Source organism: Xenopus laevis, chromosome 1S, assembly GCF_017654675.1.
Source record: "Xenopus laevis strain J_2021 chromosome 1S, Xenopus_laevis_v10.1, whole genome shotgun sequence".
NCBI lineage: Eukaryota > Metazoa > Chordata > Amphibia > Anura > Pipidae > Xenopus > Xenopus laevis.
In genome coordinates, this window is record NC_054372.1 from 113534280 (window position 1) to 113558826 (window position 24547).

The 24547-nt window shown below is 36.0% G+C and overlaps 1 pseudogene; it reads left to right on the plus strand.

The window, feature by feature from the left end:
• Window positions 1–914: 914 nt before the first annotated feature.
• On the plus strand, window positions 915–24285 carry LOC108704833 (annotated as a pseudogene).
• The last annotated feature ends 262 nt before the right edge of the window (window positions 24286–24547 follow it).

Genomic DNA, 24547 nt, shown 5'->3' on the forward strand with positions numbered 1-24547 from the left:
GCTGCCATGGTGATGTTCTTTGGCTGAACAAAACAGCCTCAGCTATGTCCAAGTAATTAAACAGATTAGCTTCCTTCTCAGGCTTTTTTTTGTCTATCTTCACTTTCCAAGTTTCCTCTTCCCTGATTTCTAATCATATATTCTGATGAAATGTTGTCCTCCTTTCTCTATCTCAGCTCGTTGACTGGAAGCAGGTTTCGTTGGTATGTTTATTGCACCAAGTAAATTGCATGAAGGAGGAAATTAAGGATAAAATTCCAATCATTCTGTTACTGTTTATTTCATACTGTCCAACTGCCGAGTAGGTGAAGTTAACACTTTAATGTGCCTTCCCTAAACCACTTTTCAAGGCTTCTTCATATATGAGAGTAATGATTTTCTTAAATATGTTTGAATAATCCAATGAATTTTCATTGCTTTTGCAATGTGAGGAATAGTTTTAGGCAGGAAACTGCATTGGGTGACTTGTGGTGCAATTTTGCACAAATGTTAATCAACCACTTTGTCCCTCATCTCTTATACATTAATGCATCTAATGTGTGAGTCATGAAATAGGGGCCCAGGAAATGTGGTTCACTGCACTAATTAGTAGTAGTCTGCCTGATATATATTTATTTTTATTCATATATTTAGCCAAAAATGCAACTGATATATCAAAGAGTGAAGTTAGAGATCTCTACAGTCTGCAGAGTGAAATACCGCTTCTCTCCATTCATTTCTATGGGATTTTTAAAGGCGTTTTTATCAAAGGGTGATAGTGAAAGTTCACCATTTGATGTATACACCTTTAAAAATCCCATATAAGTGAATGGAGAGAGGTGGTATTTCGCTCTGCGGACTGTGGGGATCTCTAACTTCACTCTTTGATATATCTACCCCTTATGTGAGAATTAAAAAATAACATTAATGGTATAATGGCAGGGCTAGGTGTGTAGCATGAGGCATGTAAATACCTTCAGTTTTCATAAAGCTTTACATTGCATGTCTTGCATTGTAAATTTTGGCTCCTTTTAGCCCATCTCTTTGGTTTCTCTGTTTCTCAAAGCAAAAAGTAAAATCCATTATATGCTCAGTTCAGGTGTACTATATGAAAACTATATGAAAACAGGTTAAAAAGATTTGTAAGAGCAGTTTTGTATTCCTTGAGTAGAGTGATTGAAATGTTGATTGAAATTGATTTTTGTAATACATTGTTTTTGCATGTACGTAATCCTGATGAGTATGATACTCTATCCTGTTTAATCTATCTATCTATCTATCTATCTATCTATCTATCTATCTATTATCTATCTATCTATCTATCTATCTATTATCTATCTATCTATCTATCTATTATCTCTCTCTCTCTCTCTCTCTCTCGGCACAACCACTGGAGGGAGGTAGAAGTGGAACAACTTGTGGAAACCCATTATTGCCAGAACCTTAAAAAATCTTTAGCATTGTTCAATATTTCACAAACTATATGAAAACAGGTTAAAAAGATTTGTAAGAGCAGTTTTGTATTCCTTGAGTAGAGTGATTGAAATGTTGATTGAAATTGATTTTTGTAATACATTGTTTTTGCATGTACGTAATCCTGATGAGTATGATACTCTATCCTGTTTAATCTATCTATCTATCTATCTATCTATCTATCTATCTATCTATCTATCTATTATCTATCTATCTATCTATCTATCTATCTATTATCTATCTATCTATCTATCTATCTATCTATTATCTCTCTCTCTCTCTCTCTCTCTCGGCACAACCACTGGAGGGAGGTAGAAGTGGAACAACTTGTGGAAACCCATTATTGCCAGAACCTTAAAAAATCTTTAGCATTGTTCAATATTTCACAAACTATACAACATGTTCCCAATTATTGGGGGCAGAGAAAAAAAATAATTTCTTATGTGAGAATTTTTGGGGTCTATTTATTATGCTGTGTGTAAATCTCGCATTAAAAATCGATGTAAAAACCCGAAATTCCCCGAAATCCGAAAAATCCATGATTTTTTGTGTTATAATAGGCTTTTAAAAAAATCACAAATTTTTCAGAATTTATTAAACCCAGAGGGCTAAAAAGCCGGAATAAAAAACACAGCATCTCAAACCTGTCGAGGTTGCATAAAAGTCAATGGGAACAGTCCCATTGATTTTTGGTTGTGTCGGGGGTTTTGGGCAATTTCACAATGTTTTCGGAGCTTTCGGGGGAAAACACAGAAAAATTCGGAGATTTCAGTATAAAAATCAGTATAAAATCAGTATAAAAACTTAAGTATGCTGTAGGTTAAAAAGATTTGTAATAGCAGTTTTGTACTCCTTGAGTGGAGTGATTGAAATGTTGATTTCGGGGAAAATTCACGAAAAAATCGTGAAAATCTGAGATTTTCCAGCAAAGGTAATTTTCGGGAAAATGTAATAATAAATAAGCGTTAAAAACCTGAGCGGCTTAGATCGGAGTTTGTAGCAGCCAATACGAGGATAAATTCGGACCTTGATAAATAACCCCCATAGTGTCAGTGGAAGTTGGTCTAGGAAAAACCGTGTAAAAAAGCATTTTGAAGCAGCTGCTTACAGATACACTGGATTTGTAAGCAGAGGTACACTGTTGCCAAAAATCAGTATAAAAACTTAATAAGTATGCTGTTTTTTCACAACAATGCATTGCAATGTGCAGGGAATTCTGTTGCCTTTTTTTTTAGGTCCCTTTGTATTCATTGTGTACAGTTGGTATACAGATAGGCTTGGGTTTGGAACACAACTATGGCTATTTAGAGAATGTTACAACAGATACAGTAGGTCTCCTCTGTTTTATCTGCCAAAAGTGTTTATTTGGTTTGGCTAAAATGCTTTTAGTTTAGATTATATATTGCCATTAAATGGAAATCAAATTAAAGATACGGGTGAGGTATTATAAAAACTCTAATTTTTCTCATTATATTAAAAATAAAACATCGACCAAACTCTCAACCACGATTTGGCTTAATTTACTAAAAAATCTGAACGAACATTGTGCAGAGAGTGCTCCCTTGAGTACTTTTCTTCAATCCTAGGGGTTGTTTCCTTATGCATGGGCCTCTCCAAACAGAAGCCTCCTGTATAGGTTGACCTCCTTCCTCCCTGCTGTTATGCCACCACCCTGGCCTCTGGAATGATAGAGAACACTTCTCTGTTTTCCTTCTGAAGGTGTATCTCTTTGAACAGTTACAGGAACTGACCAACAGGTGGCACTATTGTTACAAAATTCATTATATAACCAGCTAATAAAAAAATTAAATAGCTCTGAAAAGGAAAAAAATAACTAATATAAATTGCAAAATTTTACACAGATTTATTTTAAGCTTTATTTTTTTATTTTATTAGTGTATACATTTTAATTAATCTCTTCTGTAACTAATGCTGCTTATTTTCTGTTTTATTCATTAGGCAGGTTTATAAGAGAAAGATTCACGCAAAGGGATCTGAACAGCAAATCAGTGCTGTACCTAATAAATCCATCAGCGGATGTTTTTCATGACACCATTGAGTTTGAAGTTGCAGATCCTGTTGGAAACAGAGCTTTACCACAAATGTAAATCAACTCCAAATCAACAAGGAACACATTTTATGGAATGAACATACATTTCATTCACATCATCTTATTAAAATACAACCATCATTTAATTTTTCATTGTTTCTCTTGCAATATGTCTAATGAAATTGTTTACTAGGGGTGGGGAGGAAAGGGTGATATCCATTTAATGATATAAATAAATGTTTCACCTCCACCCCCAGTAACTCACAAATGTGTTCCTGGCTCAGGTTGCTAAGGGCCAGGATATAACCTTCTATAATATTAACTTACTATAATGTTACAATCCCCTTCTAACGCCAGAAAAGGGCACGGTGTGGCATTATTTGGAAACAGACAACTAAAATAGGCTGTAAATGAAAGCGCCTATAGCAGGGACAATATTTTTAGGTTAAGCTTCTATGGAGAGATACCATCATCTGCAGTTGTGTGATCTTCAATGTGTAGTTGAGAAACAGCTGAAATGCTGTAGTTTGCACATCCTTGACTCAAAACAAGTTCCCAGAGAGGTGTAATCTTTCATTTCACCAGAAGATGTCTCTCTTGCCATAGCTTTCAACATCTGTGCATTTAAAAACAGGGGAACAGCTGGATTAGGCATTGCAAGAATAAACCCAGTGATATACTGCCTTTTTTAATTTGCCAATTGCTTAAATATCAAAACCACTATAAATCTATGATGAAATTCCATAGCTGACAGCATTTGAAAGTAATTAACCAGACAACATTACATACTGGGCCATTGCTCCTATGAGAATGACTTAAAGGAATAGCAACACCAAAAAAATGAAAGCATTTTTAATGAATGACAATATAATGTAGTGTTGCCTTGGTAAAACTGGTGTGTGTGCTTCAGAAACACTACTATAGTTTATATAAACAAGCTGATGTGTAACCATGGGGGCAGCCATTCAAGCACATGATACAGAGTAGATAACAGATACGTTCTGAAGAATTCCATTGTATACTACAGAGCTTATCTGTTATGTGGGTATTCTGTACTTTTCGCCTATTTACAGCTTGAATGGCTTCCCCCATCTTCTTTATATATACTATAGTAGTCTTTCTGAAGCAAACACATCAGTTTTACCAGTGCAGCAAAACACTACATTATATTTTCATTGCTATAAAACACTTTTATTTTTTTGGTGTTACTTTTCCCTTTAAAAAATTGGTGATTTTGATAGCCTTGCAAAATTCGACATACTATTCTTTAATAATTATTACAGGTATGGATCTCTAATCCAGAAACCCATTATCCAGAGAGTTCAGGATTACTGGAAGCCTGTCTTCCACAGGCTCCATTTTATCTAAATAATTAACATTTTTAAAATTATTTTCTTTTTTTCTGTAATAATAAAACTGTACTAAGCTATAATTAATCCTTATTGGAGGCAAAACAAACCTATTGGGTTTATTTAATGTTTAAATCATATTTTAGTAGACTTAAGGCATGGTGAACCAAATTACAGAAAGAGCTGTTATGCAGAAAACCCAGGGTTCTGAGCATTCTGGATAAAAGGTCCCATACCTGTACACAATACATACAACGCAAGCAAATATTTTCAATAGTTATATGTTATGCAGTAATCTATTCAGGGAAAGTAGCCAGCTGCCAGTAATTAGAAGGGCTTGCTCCCATTACCTTTATCCCTTTGCACAGCTCACAGTATTCCAACACTGCAGAGCAAACCCACCAACCTGCAGAACTGCAAACCAAAGGCTCAGCAGTACAGGTATGAGACCTGTTAAGCAGAATGTTCGGATAAGGCATCTCTCTATAATTTGGATCTCCATATCTTATGTCTAGGAAAATAATAATTAAATGTTAATTAAACCCAAAAGGCTTGTTTTGTCACTGATAAGGGTTCATTTGATCTTAGTTTGAATCAAGTAGAAGGTACTGTTTTGATTACAGAGAAAAAGAGCATACGTTTTAAAAATGGAGTCTATAGGAGATGGTCTTCCTGTAATTCCAGTTTGTGCTATAGTTACTCATGCCTGGGGACACAGTGGCTGCCCGGGGTGTGTATATCTTTTGAAACTATACCAAGATCAGTGCATTAACCAAGATGTAATTGAATGTGCCTTGAAATGATTTAGTCTGTTTTTTATTTTATTTTCTGCAGCTTAGAGCTGAAATGGAGTCGCGTTGAATTGCTCCCAGGCATGTATGAGGTGTGTGAAACCGAGGCAGTTGAGCCTTTGAAGATGACAAGAAGAGGTTACCCCCTGGAGTCTGCATTTGTTTCACTCAAGGTAGCACCCCCGTGAACTGAATCGTATATGAAACAAGTAGAAGTTTAACTTTGTGCCGTGTCAGCTTTTTACTGAGGAAGTCACGCATTTATCTTTTGTAATATTAAAATATGAAATATATTTTTTTTTAAACTGAAGGAGTAGTACATTTAACTCACTGCAAAAAATTGTGTTGTACTGCTGTAGATATTATAAGTAAAACTGCTTTTCCTAAATGAAACATATTTACAGACACACTGAAAAAAATCTATTTTCATTCAGTATTTAATGACTTTCTCTAACCAATACAGCATTTGTTTATATGCAGATAATTACTCTATGTGAAAGACAAAGCAGCCCCACCTAGTCAGAACTACAGGAGCAGGACTTCAAGTACAGATTAAATGGCTTATTTACAACCACCATCATAAATGCAGCACACTAGAATGAGTACAAAGTTGTTAGTGTATAGACACCTTTCAAAAATGGTACAATATACTCCTTGCATTTCCATGTACTTGTGGGAAATGACAACGCACCTACTTTGATGAGTAAAGCATAAGCTCCCGCTTTGACACATAGGAACCCTGGAATTACTGCTCCCCTGAACATGTCAATAGCTGCAACTGTCTAGCAGCAAGAATATCATGTGCTAATGCTGTTATTAAAAAAAATGCTCATTGCAGGTACTAATGGCATCCCCACTTTGCAAATACAGGCATGGGATCCATTATCCAGGATGCTCGGGACCTGGGGTTTTCCGGATAAGGGATCTTTCCGTAATTTGGATCTTCATACCTTAAGTCTACTAGAAAATCATTTAAACATTAAATAAACCCAATAGGCTGTTTTTTCTTCCAATAAGGATTAATTATATCTTCGTTTGGATCAAGTACAATGTACTCTTTTATTATTACAGAGAAAAATGAAATTATTTTTGAAAATTTGGATTCAATTGAGTCTATGGGAGACAGCCTTTCCGTAATTTGGAGCTTTCTGGATAATAGGTTACCGGAGATTTCGGTGGAGATTTGAATCAGAAAAATGAGCTTTACACAGTGACATGGAAGCAGGGAGACTGTCAACTAGAAATCCGGAGATGGACTGGGTTATGCTTAAATTATTTATTATTTGGGTAGCTTGATCAAATCATGCAAAAAGTCGAGCAGTTCTAGGACAAAGCAACTGGTGCCAATTTATCTTCAGAAAACATCCTTCAGAGATCAGCTAAACAGCCAGTATATGGCTGGACGAAATTGCAATATCTCTTTGCCTAGTGTATTATTGTATAGAGTGTATATGTACTTGGTGGTTAGGTAGATAAACAAGCCTTATTTACTCAGCTGACTGTAGAGCATTGGCTGTATTTATAATCCTTAGTACATTTGGGATGCCTATCACTGCTTAGATGAGCTTTGTATATTTGGGCATGATTAGAAACTTGTGTTGTCAGTAAATGAACAATGGCCCTCAGCGCAATATCTGTTTTTTTAAGGATTCCTATTATCCTACTTTACAATCTGGGTGAAACAGAGAATAAAAAACTTAAGTACAGAAAATAAGATGCACTTTGTTAACAACTGCAATTGTTGCTTTCGTATTTACTTTAGTAACCTGGATATTCCTCATACATCACTATACAGCCCTTAACTGACGTCACTTGTGTTTAGCTGACCCATTATCATTGCTATTGTTTTATTGTTTTTATTGTTTTATTTCCCTTTTCTTGTAGGTGAATGAAATAAGTGCTGTGTTGGGAAAGACATTTCCATGACTCCTTTCAGACGTATCTAGTTTGATCCAGGTAAATCCCTATAAATATAACCATGCAGACTATTCGTCAGATGTTGGTGTAAGGCGACTTAAATTGAACTCATGGTGCAGGTTGGTTTCAACACGTGCAAACATGTTTCATTAATGGTGTTAGTTATTTGAAAACACTGAGATTTCAATGTTAAAGATTCCTCTTTAATAATTCAATAATAATTTGCTGCTAGCTGAGAGCACAGGCAGCACAGTGGATAAGGATTGCTGGTTTTTAATTGCTAGTGGAGTAAATGCCCTGTGTGCCATGAACAACAGTGAAACTCAGCCTAAATGGAGAAAATAAAGAATGATTCATTTAACAATACAAAATTATAACGTTAAAGCTATGGATAACCTAGGCAAATAGATCTTATGTTTTTCATACAATGGGCATACACTGCAAGTAGGGTTGTCACCTGGCCGGAAAAAATTATGGTTGATCCCAATGTTATTAATAGGGAAAAAAATAAATATATAGGAAGGCCGGTATTTTTTTCCGGAAAAGGTGGCAACCCTAACTGCAAGTATTACGTTTAGAATTTTTTTGTTATTGCTGGACGTGTAAGGATATAAAATAGACTTTCCTGATGTAATATCATTTTTCCTCCATTAGTGTTAGTTAGTTTGTGCTAAGGGTTTCAATGCCTGAAAGACTTTAACTGCAAGCCAGTCTTTTGTGTGCTCACTGTATTCGGACTCCATACCAGGTCCGGACTGGGAATCAAAATAGGCCCTGGCATTCCAAGTACACAGAGGCCCAAGCAGCCTCCCACCAGCCCAGTAAATAGTGACTGTCTATGGGAACTTACAGCAGCCCTTCTGGCATTTGCCAGAACCCACAGATTGCAAGTCCGGGCCTGCTCCATACTTTTTCTTTTTTATTTACTCTTGCTTTTGCTTTTTACTTGTGCACAGCTTGAGCTCAAGTGAGCACCTTGCTTTTTTGATTTCCGTAAAAAAAGCTATAATAATCCAGCAACCTTGTGTGCCACTGTCATTAGACAACATATATAACAAGACTAAATACTTAAATACTGTATGTACCACATTATACATGCTGGCATTGTGCACTGAAAAATAAAAACACTTTGGTCAAATCAAAAAAAAGAGTACAAAATCTCTTATCATTATTTGTCTTTTAAAGGACAAAAAGAAAGCCCAATACACTGGGGGGGTATGTTAATGTACAGTCGAAAAAGGCAACACAGAGCAGCTAACATTCCTATGTATTGCCTGCAGGATTTCAGCGCCTACAAAAGGAGACATTTTGTTAAAAAAAACCTTCACAGGTAAAATCTGTATTGGAAAATAATGCTGTAATTCTTTCTACAGAATATAATATATTTATGTTTAAGCCTGAAAAATCATGTTGGAACCGTTGTTTGTTAAACAGCAGGTGATTAATGTACTGTAACAAAGCGTTATCTTACTTACATTATACTTAATTAATTAGTAGTAAAACACAGCTATTTGCAGACAGAATTTGGCATGTTTTTCTATTTCCCAGACCTTGCAAGTAGTGAGCCCTTGCATACAGCTGCCAAAAGAATGACTTTGTGCTCACTTTAGGAGGAAAAATAATCATTATGGCTATAATATAGACAAACCATTCTACATAGGAGACACCTTGCAATTTTTTTTTTCTTCACGAAAAACGATATCATCTTTATGAGTGAGTCAACAGTTGATGTGCTAATTAACATGCAAAAGAATTTAAAAGTAACACTACACAAAAAAAATTTGACTTAGTTAATGGATAAAAACTTGATTCAAATATTATGTTTTGCAATTTTCTATTTTTCGCTGGGAGGGGAGGTAAAATTAAATGTGTGTAATCTGTAATGTTTTTTTGCCCTCCAAGGAACTGGCATAATATACGCCCCATAATATCCTCGGAAGGCTGCCATTAATAGCACAGACCTATGGCCAGACTGAGCTGTTTGTATTTTGTTGATTTTTCGGAATACACAAGTAGCAATATTCCCAATCAAAGGTCTCTGCTGGTGTTAAGGTGCTAATGATGTCAATATGGCTGTCTTTTCAGTAATTACTCATGGCTGCTCTAGTCACCATCTCACTTGTGTCTGTGTTATTGATTGAAATATGGGATATATAAAGGAATATGTGCCATCATAGTTGCTGTCTGCACAACTAGGGAAATACATTTTAATTTCTCTAGAACATTATCACAATGTGAGATTAAAGCTCACCACAGAAAAAAAATCAATCAATTACTATTCATTCATTAATTTTTTTAATCATTCATTGTTCATTTACATATGCCCAATTATTAATCCATTTACATATTCAGTATAGGCAGTCAAACAAAGGAAAAAAGGGGAGCACTCACAGACCCGTTGATGTATGTCCACTGTGCTGCACGTGAAGAACGCTCCCGATGCGTGTAACCTCCAACAAAATCTTTGCAAACACGGAGCACCAGCGAGTTTATAACATCCATTTATTAGAAATGCATTTAAAATATAAGAACAGAGCGTAGTGAGCTCAACAGCTTTGACGCATTTCGTGCATAACCCACTTCCTCAAGAAGTAAATTGTATCAGCTCATGTGAGTATTTAAAAGCACAATACCACACCCCTTCTAAAAACATTAACCCTATCGTGGGTAAAACCACACGATCTAATGCAGAAACAAAGGAAGTGTGCCACTGACATGCATATTAACCAATAAACAATTAAATAGATATTGCATATTACATATTAGACGGACAGTATATCTTATAATTATAATTACAACCAAAACTGACTTAATTTAACAGAATGAGATTCCATTAACTAAAAAATACCAACATTAATATATTTATATATTGTATATAATTAATTAAATGTAAATCAAACATGAATAAATGACCAACAAAAATTAATTTATAAATTCATCAACAAGCCAAACGTTGTCCGAAATCCATAGGCAGTCAAAACATGGGAGGAGGAATGAAATCAAAAAAAGCAAGTTAATTCCCAATCTCGATTGAGTCCTCCATAAGTATTTATGGTCCTCAACTCAAAAATCCAATAAGTCTGAACCTAACCTAGACAGGGTCTTATCCTTATCACCTCTTCTAATGTTAAATCTTGGACTATCAATAATCTGAAAAGTAATATCTGAGACTCCACCATGACATTCTATAATATGTTTGGCAATAGCCGATTTTTTATCGCCTCTGTTTTTAACTCACTGGTGCTCCGTGTTTGCAAACATATTCAGTATAGTTAAAAGAAATGAATAATAAAATCAGTGCCGTACATTCAACGAGTCACACCCATTTGCAAAAAATATTGCAGGAGTCCAGGGAGCACTTGCAGGCCCTCGATTCTCGCCATACCGCCACCTGCAGCAAACAAGTGAGTGGGAGGCAAAGTTTAGAGCAGTTGGGAAGGTGAAGCTACCATACAGCAGTCCCAGTGATCTGGCCCCCCTCATAAACTGCCCCCACCCCAAAAAAAAATCAGAAGTGCTGCCTGAGGCAAATTTCTCAACTTAACGCATGGAGGAAAGGCACTGTTTTGTAACTATGACTTTTGCACATTTTCAAGTCCTGAATTCCACTCCCCAGGCCATGTCTCACTCATTTCTATTTCATTTATTATGAATAAATAAAAGGGGGGCAGTGGCCATGTTTTTATGGCTGCTGCAAGCAGCTGATATCCTAACACCATAGAGGGCAATTACGAAGACCCTGGACAGAAACAAAAGAGCACACTCCTTAGTGCTTATGCAGAGAGCATTTCTGCAGGCCAGCCCTGTCTTTACCACATGCTATAGGGCCTAACTAATGCAGCACAATATTCTTTGGATTTGGAGGGGCCCAGCATGCACTTGCAGCCCCTCGACTCCCACTATACCAATATTCATTTGATTTGATTTGGACCTGTAGTAATTTGTGCAAGTGTGCCAAATAACATAGAGGATTGCACCCTTGTGTTAATACTCTTTTCCCTGGAGTCTTTGGCAATAGAGTGCAGAAAACAGAAAATGAGCTACTGTGTTTTTGTCCTTTTGTTTTCAGAATAAGAAGGGTTTTATAGTTAAATATGTTTCGATGCAATGAAGAATAAAATGTAGACCACTCATAAAAGTTTCCTGTTACTTATGTATGAATAGACAGACAAATAAAAGGTTATTATACACACATATATGCATACATTGAATTTTAAGCATACTGTACATAGCACTATACTAGCTTCCACTACCTTTGCAGATAAAATTAAAATGACTGACCCTGACATTCAACTCACAGCCCTGCCATATCTCTGAACTTATCTCCAAGTACTCACCAACTGCTTAGCATGTTCTTCTAACAATCTCCTCCTCAATACCTCACTCATCACCTCTTCACATAAACGCATTCATGGCTTCACTGGAACTACAAACCTTCTGGAATTCCCTTCCACGCTCTCCCAATCTCTCTGCCTTTAATCAATCTCCTTTTTATAGAGAAACATACATGTGTTTAACGTATTCACACTTCTATATGCTTCGACGCAGAATATGCTGGAAATTTATAAATGATTTATAACTTAAATTTGCTGTAAGAATGGCACTTTGGCTGGAGCCAGTTTGACTTTGACAAAAATGATTCACTTTGTATTCAGCAGAAATGCCATTACGTCTCACACCTGTACTTTAAGACACTTAACTCTCAAATAATATGCTCGGGGGGAGATGAAAACCTTGTTATTACCCTGACAATTTTCTACAATGTAACAACAGACATTCATAACACGAAAACTGTATATGCCATAGCTCTACTTAGGAAGATTGCAGGCTTAGTAACATAATTGCAGTGCCAGTGCTCTGTGTGATGTAAAAGACATGTACAAAGCATTCTGTTACTACGCATACTGGAAAGAACACATACGTATCTTTAAGAAACACCAGATAACAACCCGCAGCAAGGATGATATGAACAGCAACCTTGTGCCAAATGTTTAATCATATAGGAAGTGCTTTGTCAAACATTGGTTGAGAGAGTGCCAGTCTTACATTAGCTTGACTTTACTATGTGCCAATATAACGGCTGGGGAGCTAGAGTATTTTAATCTCTGCCATCATTAAAAAAAAATGAGCATATTCTGTTAGATATATTAAGTCATATAATAGCCATGAACATTTACGATAGTGTTTTAAGGTTATGCTTAAGATTGGCTTAAAAGAATATTATCACTAAAAGTCTATGTTGCTCTTGAATTAAAATGAATACCTTACATACATGCTATCTTTCAGCATATCTTTTTTTATTTCTTGCTGTCTAGCAATGTGCCCTTTAAAAGTAGCATAGACTTGCCCCCGACAGATGCTCTATCAGTAAAGCATCACATGAGCACTGACGAAAAGCATCACATGAGCACTGAATGATCAGTGGTGGATCATTCTGGATCACCAGACTGAAGAAGCAGAGGATGTTGTTTTATGGTACAGGCATACAACCAGGAATAATAATAGTATGTCAGGCTTCAAGGACTCACCATGTTATGAAATGGATTCAATATATTTTGTTTTCTGCCAAGACTCTAGAATTGGATCTCTGAGCAGATTTATTAAAATGTGAGATTTGAGCTCACCACAGGAAAACTCACCCACTTTCTATTAAGTCCAGTTGGATTTTCAAAGTGTATTTATCAAATTGTGAACTCTAACTTGATAAATACACTTGAATCCATAATAATGAAGAGAAAGTGAGTTAGATTTCTGTGCTGAGCTAAAATTTCACACTTCTGTCCCTTGGTATAAACTGCACCTATTAGGATGTTATAGAATTAAGAGCATATAAATTTTGATACAACAAAAGATTGTTTTAGACGCTAAATCCACACGTTTTGGAGGTGTAAGAACATTGGCCACTATGCATTTTTTTCAAGAATTCAAGTATGATTGAGCCTGCAGCAATTTACAGCAAAATTGTAGATGGCATACACGTAGCCAACTTTATATGGACACCACAGGGCAGGGCTTTGGACTGATACACCTCCTTAAATTTGTGCCATTCACAAGTGCAAGTGGATGCAGGATGCTCAGGGATCTGCTGAAAAGTAAGAACTTCCATGTGCCTTAGCACAATCTGCACTTAGCCTTAGTCATGGAAATGCATCTGGTGGATTGATGCTATGTACAAAAATACACTGAGACTAGGCCCAAGAGCTTTTTGTGCCTAGTGCTGTTTCTGCTAATAGTATAAAGAAGATTCTCTGGGTTCTTTGAAGGGATACACATTTTAACTGGATTTACTAGTGCTGGTAGGGCCCTGAAAATAAACAAACTTTGAGGGAGTATTATTCATATAATGAAAGGTTTCCAAACCTATGACTTTTCAGTTGTTGTACTAAAATATCAGGTACCCCCTGGCAGTTCTAGGCTGGGTATTGGGAGTTGCTGAAACAAGTATTGTTGTTGCCAAGTTGTTCTACCATAACTGCAGACTTGGTTACTTCAGAAGGACTATTAGCATTATGGATATAGGAGTTCTGCATGGTTTGCGCAGTCAGGGGATTAATTTAATATGCATGAATGAGTGTCCTCCTCCTTTCTACCTGCAGGTCCATAAACAATCCCTCCACTCCTTGGGACTCCCTAAATATAGCTCTTATTCCCCAGTATATATTTGGCAACGGCATATACATTTCCATTCACATGTAACCCTATGGTTTTTCTTTACATTAGGGTAGGATTAAACAAAATTGTCCAGTGATCTTTTGTAGACGTGTTCCGTGATTTGAGAGAACAGCAGGAGGGCAATCAGAATTTTGAGGGCACAATAGCATCCATCAGCTCTTCCAGTCTAACATCAGACATGCTAATTAATATATTTCTCTATCACCAGGTTGTTTGAAATGGTAATTAAAGGAGTAATTGAAATGTTTACTTGTTGTAGGAGTGTCAACCAAGATTTGGAATATAGTAATTATCCAGGATGGATTAGAAGAAGATGACGAGGTCTTTGAAGTAGTTCTGAGTTCTCCGGTGAATGCTGTTTGTTGGCACTAAGACAAGAGCTGTAGTGAAAATTGTGGACCCCAGAGGAGGTATGCTTTTTGATCTCCATCTTACAGTCTGGAGCATCCTTATCGGAAATAAAACTCTTTCAATAAGTAAATGCCACCACTGGCGTGTATTGGTGTTATTCAAAATTGCCATACAGCTAGTTTAAATTGCATTTATCACTAAATTGGCTTATATTAAAGGATTTGCAGTCCTGTAAGTAACTGAACATTATTAATATGAAGTGTTTTTACCTAACAGTTATTTTAAAGAATTTTCTATAAGTCAAGTTTGTAAGCTTTGTAAAATGAATAAGTAAAACAGATCAAATGGATACACAGAGTATATGATGAATACAGCTGAAATAAAAATTGGGAAGAGGTAACACTGGCATCCAATCAAAAGCAAAGAAGGATGCAACTGTAAGAGATTTAAAAAAAAAATATCAGAACAAAGTCTGATATACAAAAAGAAAAGTTGTAATAAAAACATTTCCCAGCACATTTCAGCCTCAAAAAAAAAGGTTTTTTTTTTTTTTGAAGTCAAGAAGAAAAGGAGTACAGGCTCTGTACTTTTGTTCCTGAAGTTATTAGTATGAATAGAAATGACAGTAATATCATGCGCACTCCAGGAACTCCTCGGACGCGGTGTAGAGTAAAAGAAAAGCTTTATTTCACATTAGGTAACAGAACATCTTACACGTTTTGTGTCTCCACACGTAATCACGCGTATGAGTAATATCATGTTATTCTTCTTTTAGGTGGCTGTAGTTCTTCCAAAGTCAGCAAGATGAAAACAACTGGGACAGGCTTACTAAACTGTACTGTAACACCTTTGCACAAACCTTGTGCTGTTTGTAGTTTTAAAGCCACTACAGATAAGGTCAGGGAAGATGTACAAGAGGAAGTATAATATCCAAGGAAGAAGGCTCACAGGGAACAGAAAAACAGTAAGAATTCTGCATACCTGAATGTTTTAAAAGTAGTATAAGAAAGGGTATATAATGTTTGCTTTGTGAATATGTATTGAAAGTCCTCTGTTGAACACTTTTGCAATTTATAATATTTGGGGGGTATGTTTAAGGATATTATTATATTAATGCAATAAACAATCTAAAGATTGATAGTGGCCTATTACTCCATAGCAAGAACTCAACCAATAGCATTTATTGGTCAAGTGTTTGAAAACACACATCCATTTGGCTGCCATGAGTTACTCGACTTGTTCAAACACGTTTTACATTACCCTATTAAAGTTGCTGCCCCATGACATGCGCTAAATATTAATTTTATGGGTTGTAGCATTAAACGGTCCTACAGGTCAAGGGAGGTTTTTTTCCCATCTCTTCCTTGCTGTTCTTTCCAGTTATCATATGTGTAGGCTTAGATATGTGCATGTGTGCTACACATATATTTTCTTGTTTTAGTTTATTGTGCAAGCCTAATACTATCAATGGAAAAACCAAGCATAATGATGCTGACGCACTTCTATAGAAATATTTCCAGGCCATGGTGCCATCCTATGAATTAGCCTTACCTTGTCATTTAACTCCCGTAGCCTCTGCTGGTTGCCTTCATATTGGGTTATATTGGTAGCGGGTCATTGAGCCGATAACCTCAATAAAATAAAGAAGAAACAATTATTTTTCTGTATAGCTTGGTTACAGTAGGGGGTCAAAATCAAGGTGGAGGTCAGTGTTCCTGAGAGATAGTCACTACATGGTGACATGATTCTTCCCCTATGTATGAAGGGAAGAAGGTTTTGATTGATGCAGTTTCTCCCAAGAGGTGGCACTCACTATGTTTGCCCAGGAGCAGTAACTCATAGCAAACAATAAGATGTTTGCTTTAAAACAGGAGATTGTTAAATTCTGCCTGCTGATTGGTTGCTATTGTTTACTGCAAACTTAGTGGCTTTTATTACATAATCTAATCATTTAAAAACATGTCCAGGTTCATGCAGCAAGGCCACTCCAACCGTTGTTCAACTATAATAGTCTGAAAGTTTTATTGGAGGTTGAAGATATGGAGTTCAGAGCATCTTCTCTCAAGCTTGACTACTGACAACCAGTGTTTTTTTTTTTCTTGCAATTTCCAGATTAAACCATCATCAGTATTTAGGAATGAAACAGACATTATTTATCAAGTAAGAATACGTTTCTTTTTCACCTTCATCGTATACATAAATAATAAATAACTATCATTAACATGAGAGCTGCTCCTGTTTAAATGAGTACGTTATACAGATACACAGATAGGAGAGTAGCTAATTCCATAAAAAAGCACTTAGACTAATTAATGCAACATCTGCTGTTTCCTGTGACAAACCAATGTTCTTAGGGAATCTTATTTATCTTTGTACAGAACAGGAAACAAATCCTGCCTCCCCGGGCAAAGTTATTGTACATCAGAGCAGGGTTCATAAAGAAATCATAAATAAATATCTTAATAATATAATAAATAAATCAGTGAAAATGACCATTCATATTTCCAGTTCAGCAAACTGGAACAGCATGCACTTTAGCTGTTTAAAGATACACTGGGACCAAGTTAACAAGGTGTAAAATCTCAGGTGTTTGCCTATACTGCAGCTATTCAAGACAGCTATTTATTTTGAGCTATGGTTCTTCCATTGGTTCTCTATGATCTGTGGCATGTTGTGTGTTACTGACATTTGGGGGCCTATTTTTAAAGCCTCGAATTTCTCTGGTCTAGTTTGAAAGGGGAAAAACTCCATAGGAATTTTTTTTTTTGAGATTTATTATACTCTGAATCTGCTAAAAACAAGAATGAAAAAATACTTCAGCTAAAATGTGTCAAAATCATGCAGAAGTCAATCGCAGATGGTCCTTTTAACAACTGGACTCGAACAGATGAAGCTTACGCACACATTATCACACCCTCTGCTGAGTAGCCTAGTACTCGGTGTAAGAGGATTCGCCAACCTCCAATTTAGTCAGTGAAAAGGAAACACTGGCACAAATGGCATCTGGTTGCAGGGCTAACCCTAGCCATTTTATTAATGCGGAAGTGCAACGTTTCAGGGCAAAGCCCCTTTATCACGCATACAGAAACCATTGTGCAGACAGTATATAAAGGGTGACCAATCAAGAAAATTAGCATTCATAATTGGTTTAATGAAACAACCCACCCCCCAATGTAAAGTGCAGAGTCCTATGCAGAAACAGTCCAATGTGGAAGAATTTAAATGGCATTGTCCAGGTGTCAAATCAGTCAAAAGTCTGTGTAGCATCAGGTTAAGTAATAGCTGGAAGGAAATAATCAAGAAATGAATATAAAATAGACAGGCCAAAACCTGTTACATATATACAAAAAAAGTATCAGATTAAAAAGTTACAAAGTAGCAAACTAACCCTACTTAAAAAAGGGGAAATTACCTGTCCCTGGATTGTAATAAATGTAGTTTTCTTATCTGTAGAAGAAGGGGAGGTATAGTTAGCACATCGGAAAAAATAATTTATAAAAAGCAAGATAAATTATACTCCTCATTAAGGCCCTTGGGGCACCTGGAATAAAGTAACCAAAACCAGAAACATTGTCTCTGGAGAAGCAAACGCTTTTTGTCCTGGCCTTGTTTGGCTGTCACTTGTTTTCAAAATCTGCCACCGAAGTTGTGCCACCTGGTAGCCTTGTGTTACAAAATGTTTGGCTAATAAAGTTTACCTTTTTGTCTTACCCATTTTTACCCCCCTTTTTCTTTATTGGACAAGGGGTTCAATGTTGCTGATGACGGCATATTATTTCATATCGTGCATTTGTGCTCATTTAGCCTCATTTTTATAGGCCTGGTAGTTTGGCCTACGTATGCCAGACCACATAGGCATGTAATGCAATACACCACGTCACTACTGTCACATGTGAAAAAGCCTTTGATCATATGCTTTAAGCTCTGCTGTGAGTGTGATACCATATTATCGGGATGATGCAGTTACAATGCCCACAATTCCTACATGGGAAAGTGCAGTTAGAATTCAAGTTAGGCCACCCTGTCCTTTTTTAAGTAGGGTTAGTTTGCTACATTGTGAATTTCTTGGTTGTTTCCTTCCAGGTATTACATAACCTGATTCTACATGGACTTCTGTTAGTGATTTAACACCAGGACAATGCCATTCTCTGCACTTTACATTGGGGGGGGGGGGGGTTGTTTCGTTAACCAATTATGAATGCAAATTTTTTTGATTGGTCACCATTTTAATATACTGTTTGCACAATGGTTTCTGAATGCTTGATAAAGGGGCTTCACCCTGAAACACTTCTGCATTAATAAAACGGCTAGGGTTAGCCCTGCACCCAGATGCCCAGTGTTTCTTTCTCAGCTTTTAACAATTGAAACATGTTTTGTGCATTCATGGCTCTCGATCGTTTGGGCTGGTTTTCGCTCAATAATCTGATAAATTCCAGTTATTGAGGCAACAATGAGATAAAGTCCAGTTTCCAGGAGAAAATTCTTAAAAGTTGCATGATTTGAATTGTTGAATTTGTTTGATACCTTTTCCCACACCGATTTGTAGATTTATTGGTAGATTAAAGGGATTCGGGTTTGGAAGTTTGGTTAAATATTGTTTCAATTATAGTGAGAAAAAGTCAACTTTTAGTAAATACCCCCCTTGGGGTGGCAGGATGAAATATCTGTGGCATGGGAATGATTTAAATTTGGAGAGAAATCACTTTACTTTTGGCTAAATATGGAAAGATAATTTCATACAAATCTAGTGGAATTAAGCAAAACTGGTATAAAATAAGTATGCTTAGAAAATTAGAAACCCACATAAGCCTATGCATCCAAGACTAACCTAGGTTTTAAAGGAAAAGGAAAGCTACCGAGGCAGTTTATTGCCAACAGATTAACCACAATAGTGCAAGCTAGAACGCTATATTTATTCTGTAGAAAGCTTTACCATACCTGAGTAAACAGTTCTAGAATCTCTCTCTGTTTGTTTAGGATAGCAGCTGCAATATTAGCTTGGTGTGACATCACTACCTGCCTGAGTCTGGCAATGGATACATACCAGTATGTAATTTCTACAATTTAATACAAATAGCAAATAAATTGTAGGATTTATTTCCTATAAAAACCTGATTATACTGAGTATTGTTAAAGGTACTGTAACACCGAAAAATGAAAGTGTTTTAAAGTAATTAAAATATAATGTACTGTTGCCCTGCACTGGTAAAAGTTATGTGTTTGCTTCAGAAACACCACTATAGTTTATATAAACATTCTGCTGTGTTATCATAGGAACAGCTACTCAAACTGGAAAAAGAGCACACGATACATAGCAGATAACAAATAAAACACCATTGTATTCTACGGGGCTTATCTATTATCTGCTATGTGACCTGTGCCTTTTCTCCAGCTTGAATGGATGCCACCGCGGTTACATAGCAGCCTGTTTATATAAACTATAGTAAAGTTTCTGAAGCAAACACAAAGCTTTTACCAGTGCAGGGCAACAGGACATTATATTGTAAGGTACATTTTAATTTTTTGGTGCTACTGTTCCTTTAAAGTCACATGCAAGTACAAGGTGTGATTAGCCAGAGACAGTTTTTATGTTGTTTAAATCGGATGTGAATCTTGCTGTGTAAATGAGGCATAGGAAGGACAAGAAAATGTTTATTCACTTCCTTGAATTAATAAAGAATAATTATATCATTACTATTATTTCTATAAGTAGTTTTACATCACTTTTATCATATGCTAATGTTCTGTAATTATATAACGAGATTTGAGTTTGATGTTTCAGCATTAGAAACATCTGGCACAAAAAAAGCAGAATATAATTATCTTGTTTATGTCATTATAATGAAGCAACTGTATATTGTAATAACATTTTAAGATCCATTTTTACAGCTATTGATATGTCCACAAATAACATTTATTCATAGGTTAACACAAGATCTTTTCCTAAGCGATGCATACCAAGTCTAAAAGGACAAATAACATAATTGTCAGGGCCTTAAATTATCACATTTCTTTATTTACATTGAAGGGATTCTGTCATGATTTTCATTTTGAGGACACAGTACAGAGATTGTTCCAGTGTGACGGCATATCATGGAATCCTTGGATCTCTGCTAAGGTTCTTTTGACCTCTTTCTAGAAAATGTACAGGGAACAAGGGCTGCACACACAGCAACCATATATTCCCACTGTCTTTTTTACAGAAAGATTGTATGTTTTCTGTCTAAAATTATAGTTAAAGGAGAAATCAAACGATGCATCAACACATCACTTTACATAAACCCATAGCTTTATAGGAAGGAATTATATTGAATATACTCTATAAGGACATTGCTTAATTCAGGTAATGTAAGAATAGATGATAAATTTGCAGCAGTTCTAGTAACCTAATCAACAAGGTATCTGTTTGTTATGGGTTATTTATTTTAGACAATACTTTGCCATATTTAGTATATTACCCCCATTACATGAACTACACTACCCCCACTACACTTCTTCTCTACATATACTGATTTGGAAATAATGAAAAACAAGTTTCTTCATTTGCTTTGCAAATGGCTTTTACATGATAGCTCTGTCCTAAATTCCATTGGAGGGTAAGATTTAAGTCATGTTACAAACCAAAATGGCTTATTTCTTGGTTTACTGGCTGTAGATGCAAAATAAGACCCCATTCCTCTAGCTGCCCGCAATTGTATTCAGTTAGCTTAGGTCCCAGTCAAGCCTTGCAGAAAACAGTCATAATTTAATATGCAGTCAATTTCAACTAAGTCAACTAAACTAGGAAATATTGTATTATTTTAATCCCTAATTTTATGGGGATTGTGATGTTTTCTGTGTCCAGAAGCTCTTATTAAATAAGACAGAGGACCTACAGGAGAATTGGCATATCAGTTTAGTGCCATAAAGGGGACAGTAAAAACACAATTGTCAGGGCCTTAAATTACCACATTTCTTTATTTACATTAAATGGATTTTGTCATGATTTTCATAGTGTAGTTTGTATTTCTAAATTACATTGTTTACACTGCAAACAATTCACTCTATCATGTAAAACTGCAGTCCTAACCCAAGTGTATTATTTGTAGTTGTAATATTGGCTTATATCTACCATGGAGCTGTTATCTAGTTACCTTCTTATTGTTCTGCTGATGGGCTGCTGGGGGGAGGGGGTGATATCACTCCAATTTGCAGTCAGCAGTAAAGAGTGACTGAAGTTTATCAGAACACAAGTCACATGACTGGGAAACTGACCTTGTCAAGTTCAGGACTTGATGAAATCAAATGGGTTTAAGTATTCTGCATTTGCAGTAAAGTTCTCTGGTGAAACATGAGAAGCACAGAACCAACATTATTGTTCAGATTGATGGTATATACAGTTTATCTGCTCAGAGTGATGTCTCTAAACTGTTTTGTTGCCAATATTTAAAACTACAGGATACTAAAGCAGCAAAGTGCCCATTTGGCTAGACTAACCATGATGGCTACTGCTATATAATGATCAAAAAGCCACTTGGATAACAGCAGCCAGAGCATGCAGAGAACAGTAAGTATGTTTTTTTCTTTCATGTCACCAGAATGCTTTAATTTAAGGTACACAAAAGCAAATTTTATATATAAAATAAATATTAAGGGATTCATGCATAATTATGTTCCTTTTGCAGATAATTTATTAAATTATGTAATCTGCATGCAAATTCTGCCTTGCATGTAGATAGCCACTTGAATGTTTTCTGTAATGCTTCTTAAGGCTCATTTACTGACAGTAGCCCAGCATGCAAAGTGCATAAAAACAGGCAGATTTTTGCCTCTTAGGGCATCTGGGTGCAGGACGTTACACACCAAGAGAACTATGACCTGCCTTAAATTTGTATTCGCATTTTTGAGCAATAATAAAATATGTTGTGCGTGTGCCATTTAAGTGGAAGGTACAGTACATATATGCATGTGTAGATGCAAGTACCTATGGGAATACCATTTTGATAGATGAAAATTTGCATACATTTTTGCACTTCAGCTTGTAACATGGAAGGTCCCCAGCAGCTATTATATTATATGTTTTTTTGAAGGACTATTGCAATTAACAGGTTTTACACAAATAAGATATCTTTTCTAAAAGAAATGGATCTGTATCTGTTTGCTATGTTTTCCGAAGACTTATTGAAATATTACTTTTGTAGGCCTCACTGGTGATGGCATTTATATTTTCCCCAGCACAGTCTACAACAATATGTTTAATCGTTTTATTTTTCAATGATATAGGCATTATAGTACTTTGGTAGATGTATTCAGCAATAAACAAATGGAATGGCTTTGGAATTTCAGTGGCAGAAAATCCTTTTGGATAGGGATGTTTTAATATTCCTATTGTGACTTTCAGAGTATATTAATGGAGTAATGCTGAACTATAACAAATTTAGGAGGAGTCATTTACCAACACCAGTGCATAAATGCAACAGTGCAAAATCCCCTGTTAGTCATTTTGCAAAATAGAAATAACCATCACATAAATCAATTACTCTATATACACCATAAGAAAACAAATTATGGAACATTTTCCCAATTACTGTGTTTATATATTGTTAAATCTGGTATACTGCATGCTTTATTACTTACAAAAAGGATGTTTCCATTTATTAAATTGCTCATATTTCTCTTGCATTTAAAATGCCTTCATTTTTTAAAAGCCTCAATGATAGAGTACATAATGGAAAGTGGGAGTGGAGCAAAGGCGAAATGGTCACCTTCACCAACTGAAAAAGAGGCCCTCCTCGATCTTCACACAAAGGGAAGAATTGTGTTTTGGCACAAAAGAGAGGCAAATGGCATGCTAAAGACTGCAAAAAAGGCCATTCCTATATATGTTCAAAAAAGTTGTAGTGCATGATGTTTTGTACATTTGACATGGCTTTGTTCCACTGATATATTCTAAGAGAAGTGAGAGACTGAGTTAAAGGGAAGTCATAAAAAAATGTGAGTAATATAGGAAAGAGTGTTTTAATTTCTTCTTGCTTTCTGGTAAATATTTTGTTTCTTTTTAGGAATTGCCTTTTTGTAAAAATATACACAACTATAAAGAAAAATATTGTAAAAATATTGTTAACAGGAAACAGCATCTTGCTATTTAGAACCTATTGTGGAAATATAATAAAAAGTCTTAAATTTGCCCACATATAGTAACCCATAGCCAGTAAATGCTGCCTACTGATTGGTTGCTATGGGTAGCAGCAACTTTAAGACCATTTATTAAATTAAACCTACTTTTCATAATTATGCCCTAGTGAATTCTACATATTACTGGTCAGAGTACTGTTGACCACTGTCCTGTTACAAACAAGGTCTAACTGGTTCTTAATATAATTACGTCTGGACTTACAAATGATTGCCATTTAGGACTTTTTTAGGTACCCAAATATATATATATATATATATATATATAATCTCTAGCTCTGAAATGAACCGCAGAGACCTGACGTTGTTCTGCAAAGTGCAAAATAATGGCAGATTGCAGTCTTTCTTTTGCACTTTGTACACTATGTGGGCCATTGTAAATGAGGCCTCAATGTCTTCCATAATAGTATATAGAAACCTTGCCATGTAGGGGCTGCTGTTTTATAGAAACCGCGCTAGCAGAAACTTATACCAGTATAAAAAATGTTTTAATTTAATAGAGAGTTAAGGTGTAATTTTTTTATTTATTCATTTTTTAATAATACAAACTAGTTGTCACGATTGGCACCCAGAATCCAGAACCAATGCTAGGCTCCCTGGTCTCGGCTCTTGCTTCCGCCTTTATCAGCCGCCTTTCATCTCGGGAGGAGCCCTCGGCTAATTGGATGCCGCCAGGTCTTAATAAGAGAGGAGCTACATGAAGGGTGGCCCTAGGGAACCGGCGCGTTACACGAAGAGGAGCGGTGGGCGTCCCCGCCGACCCCCACGAACCCCTAGACCACCAGGGTGAGTCG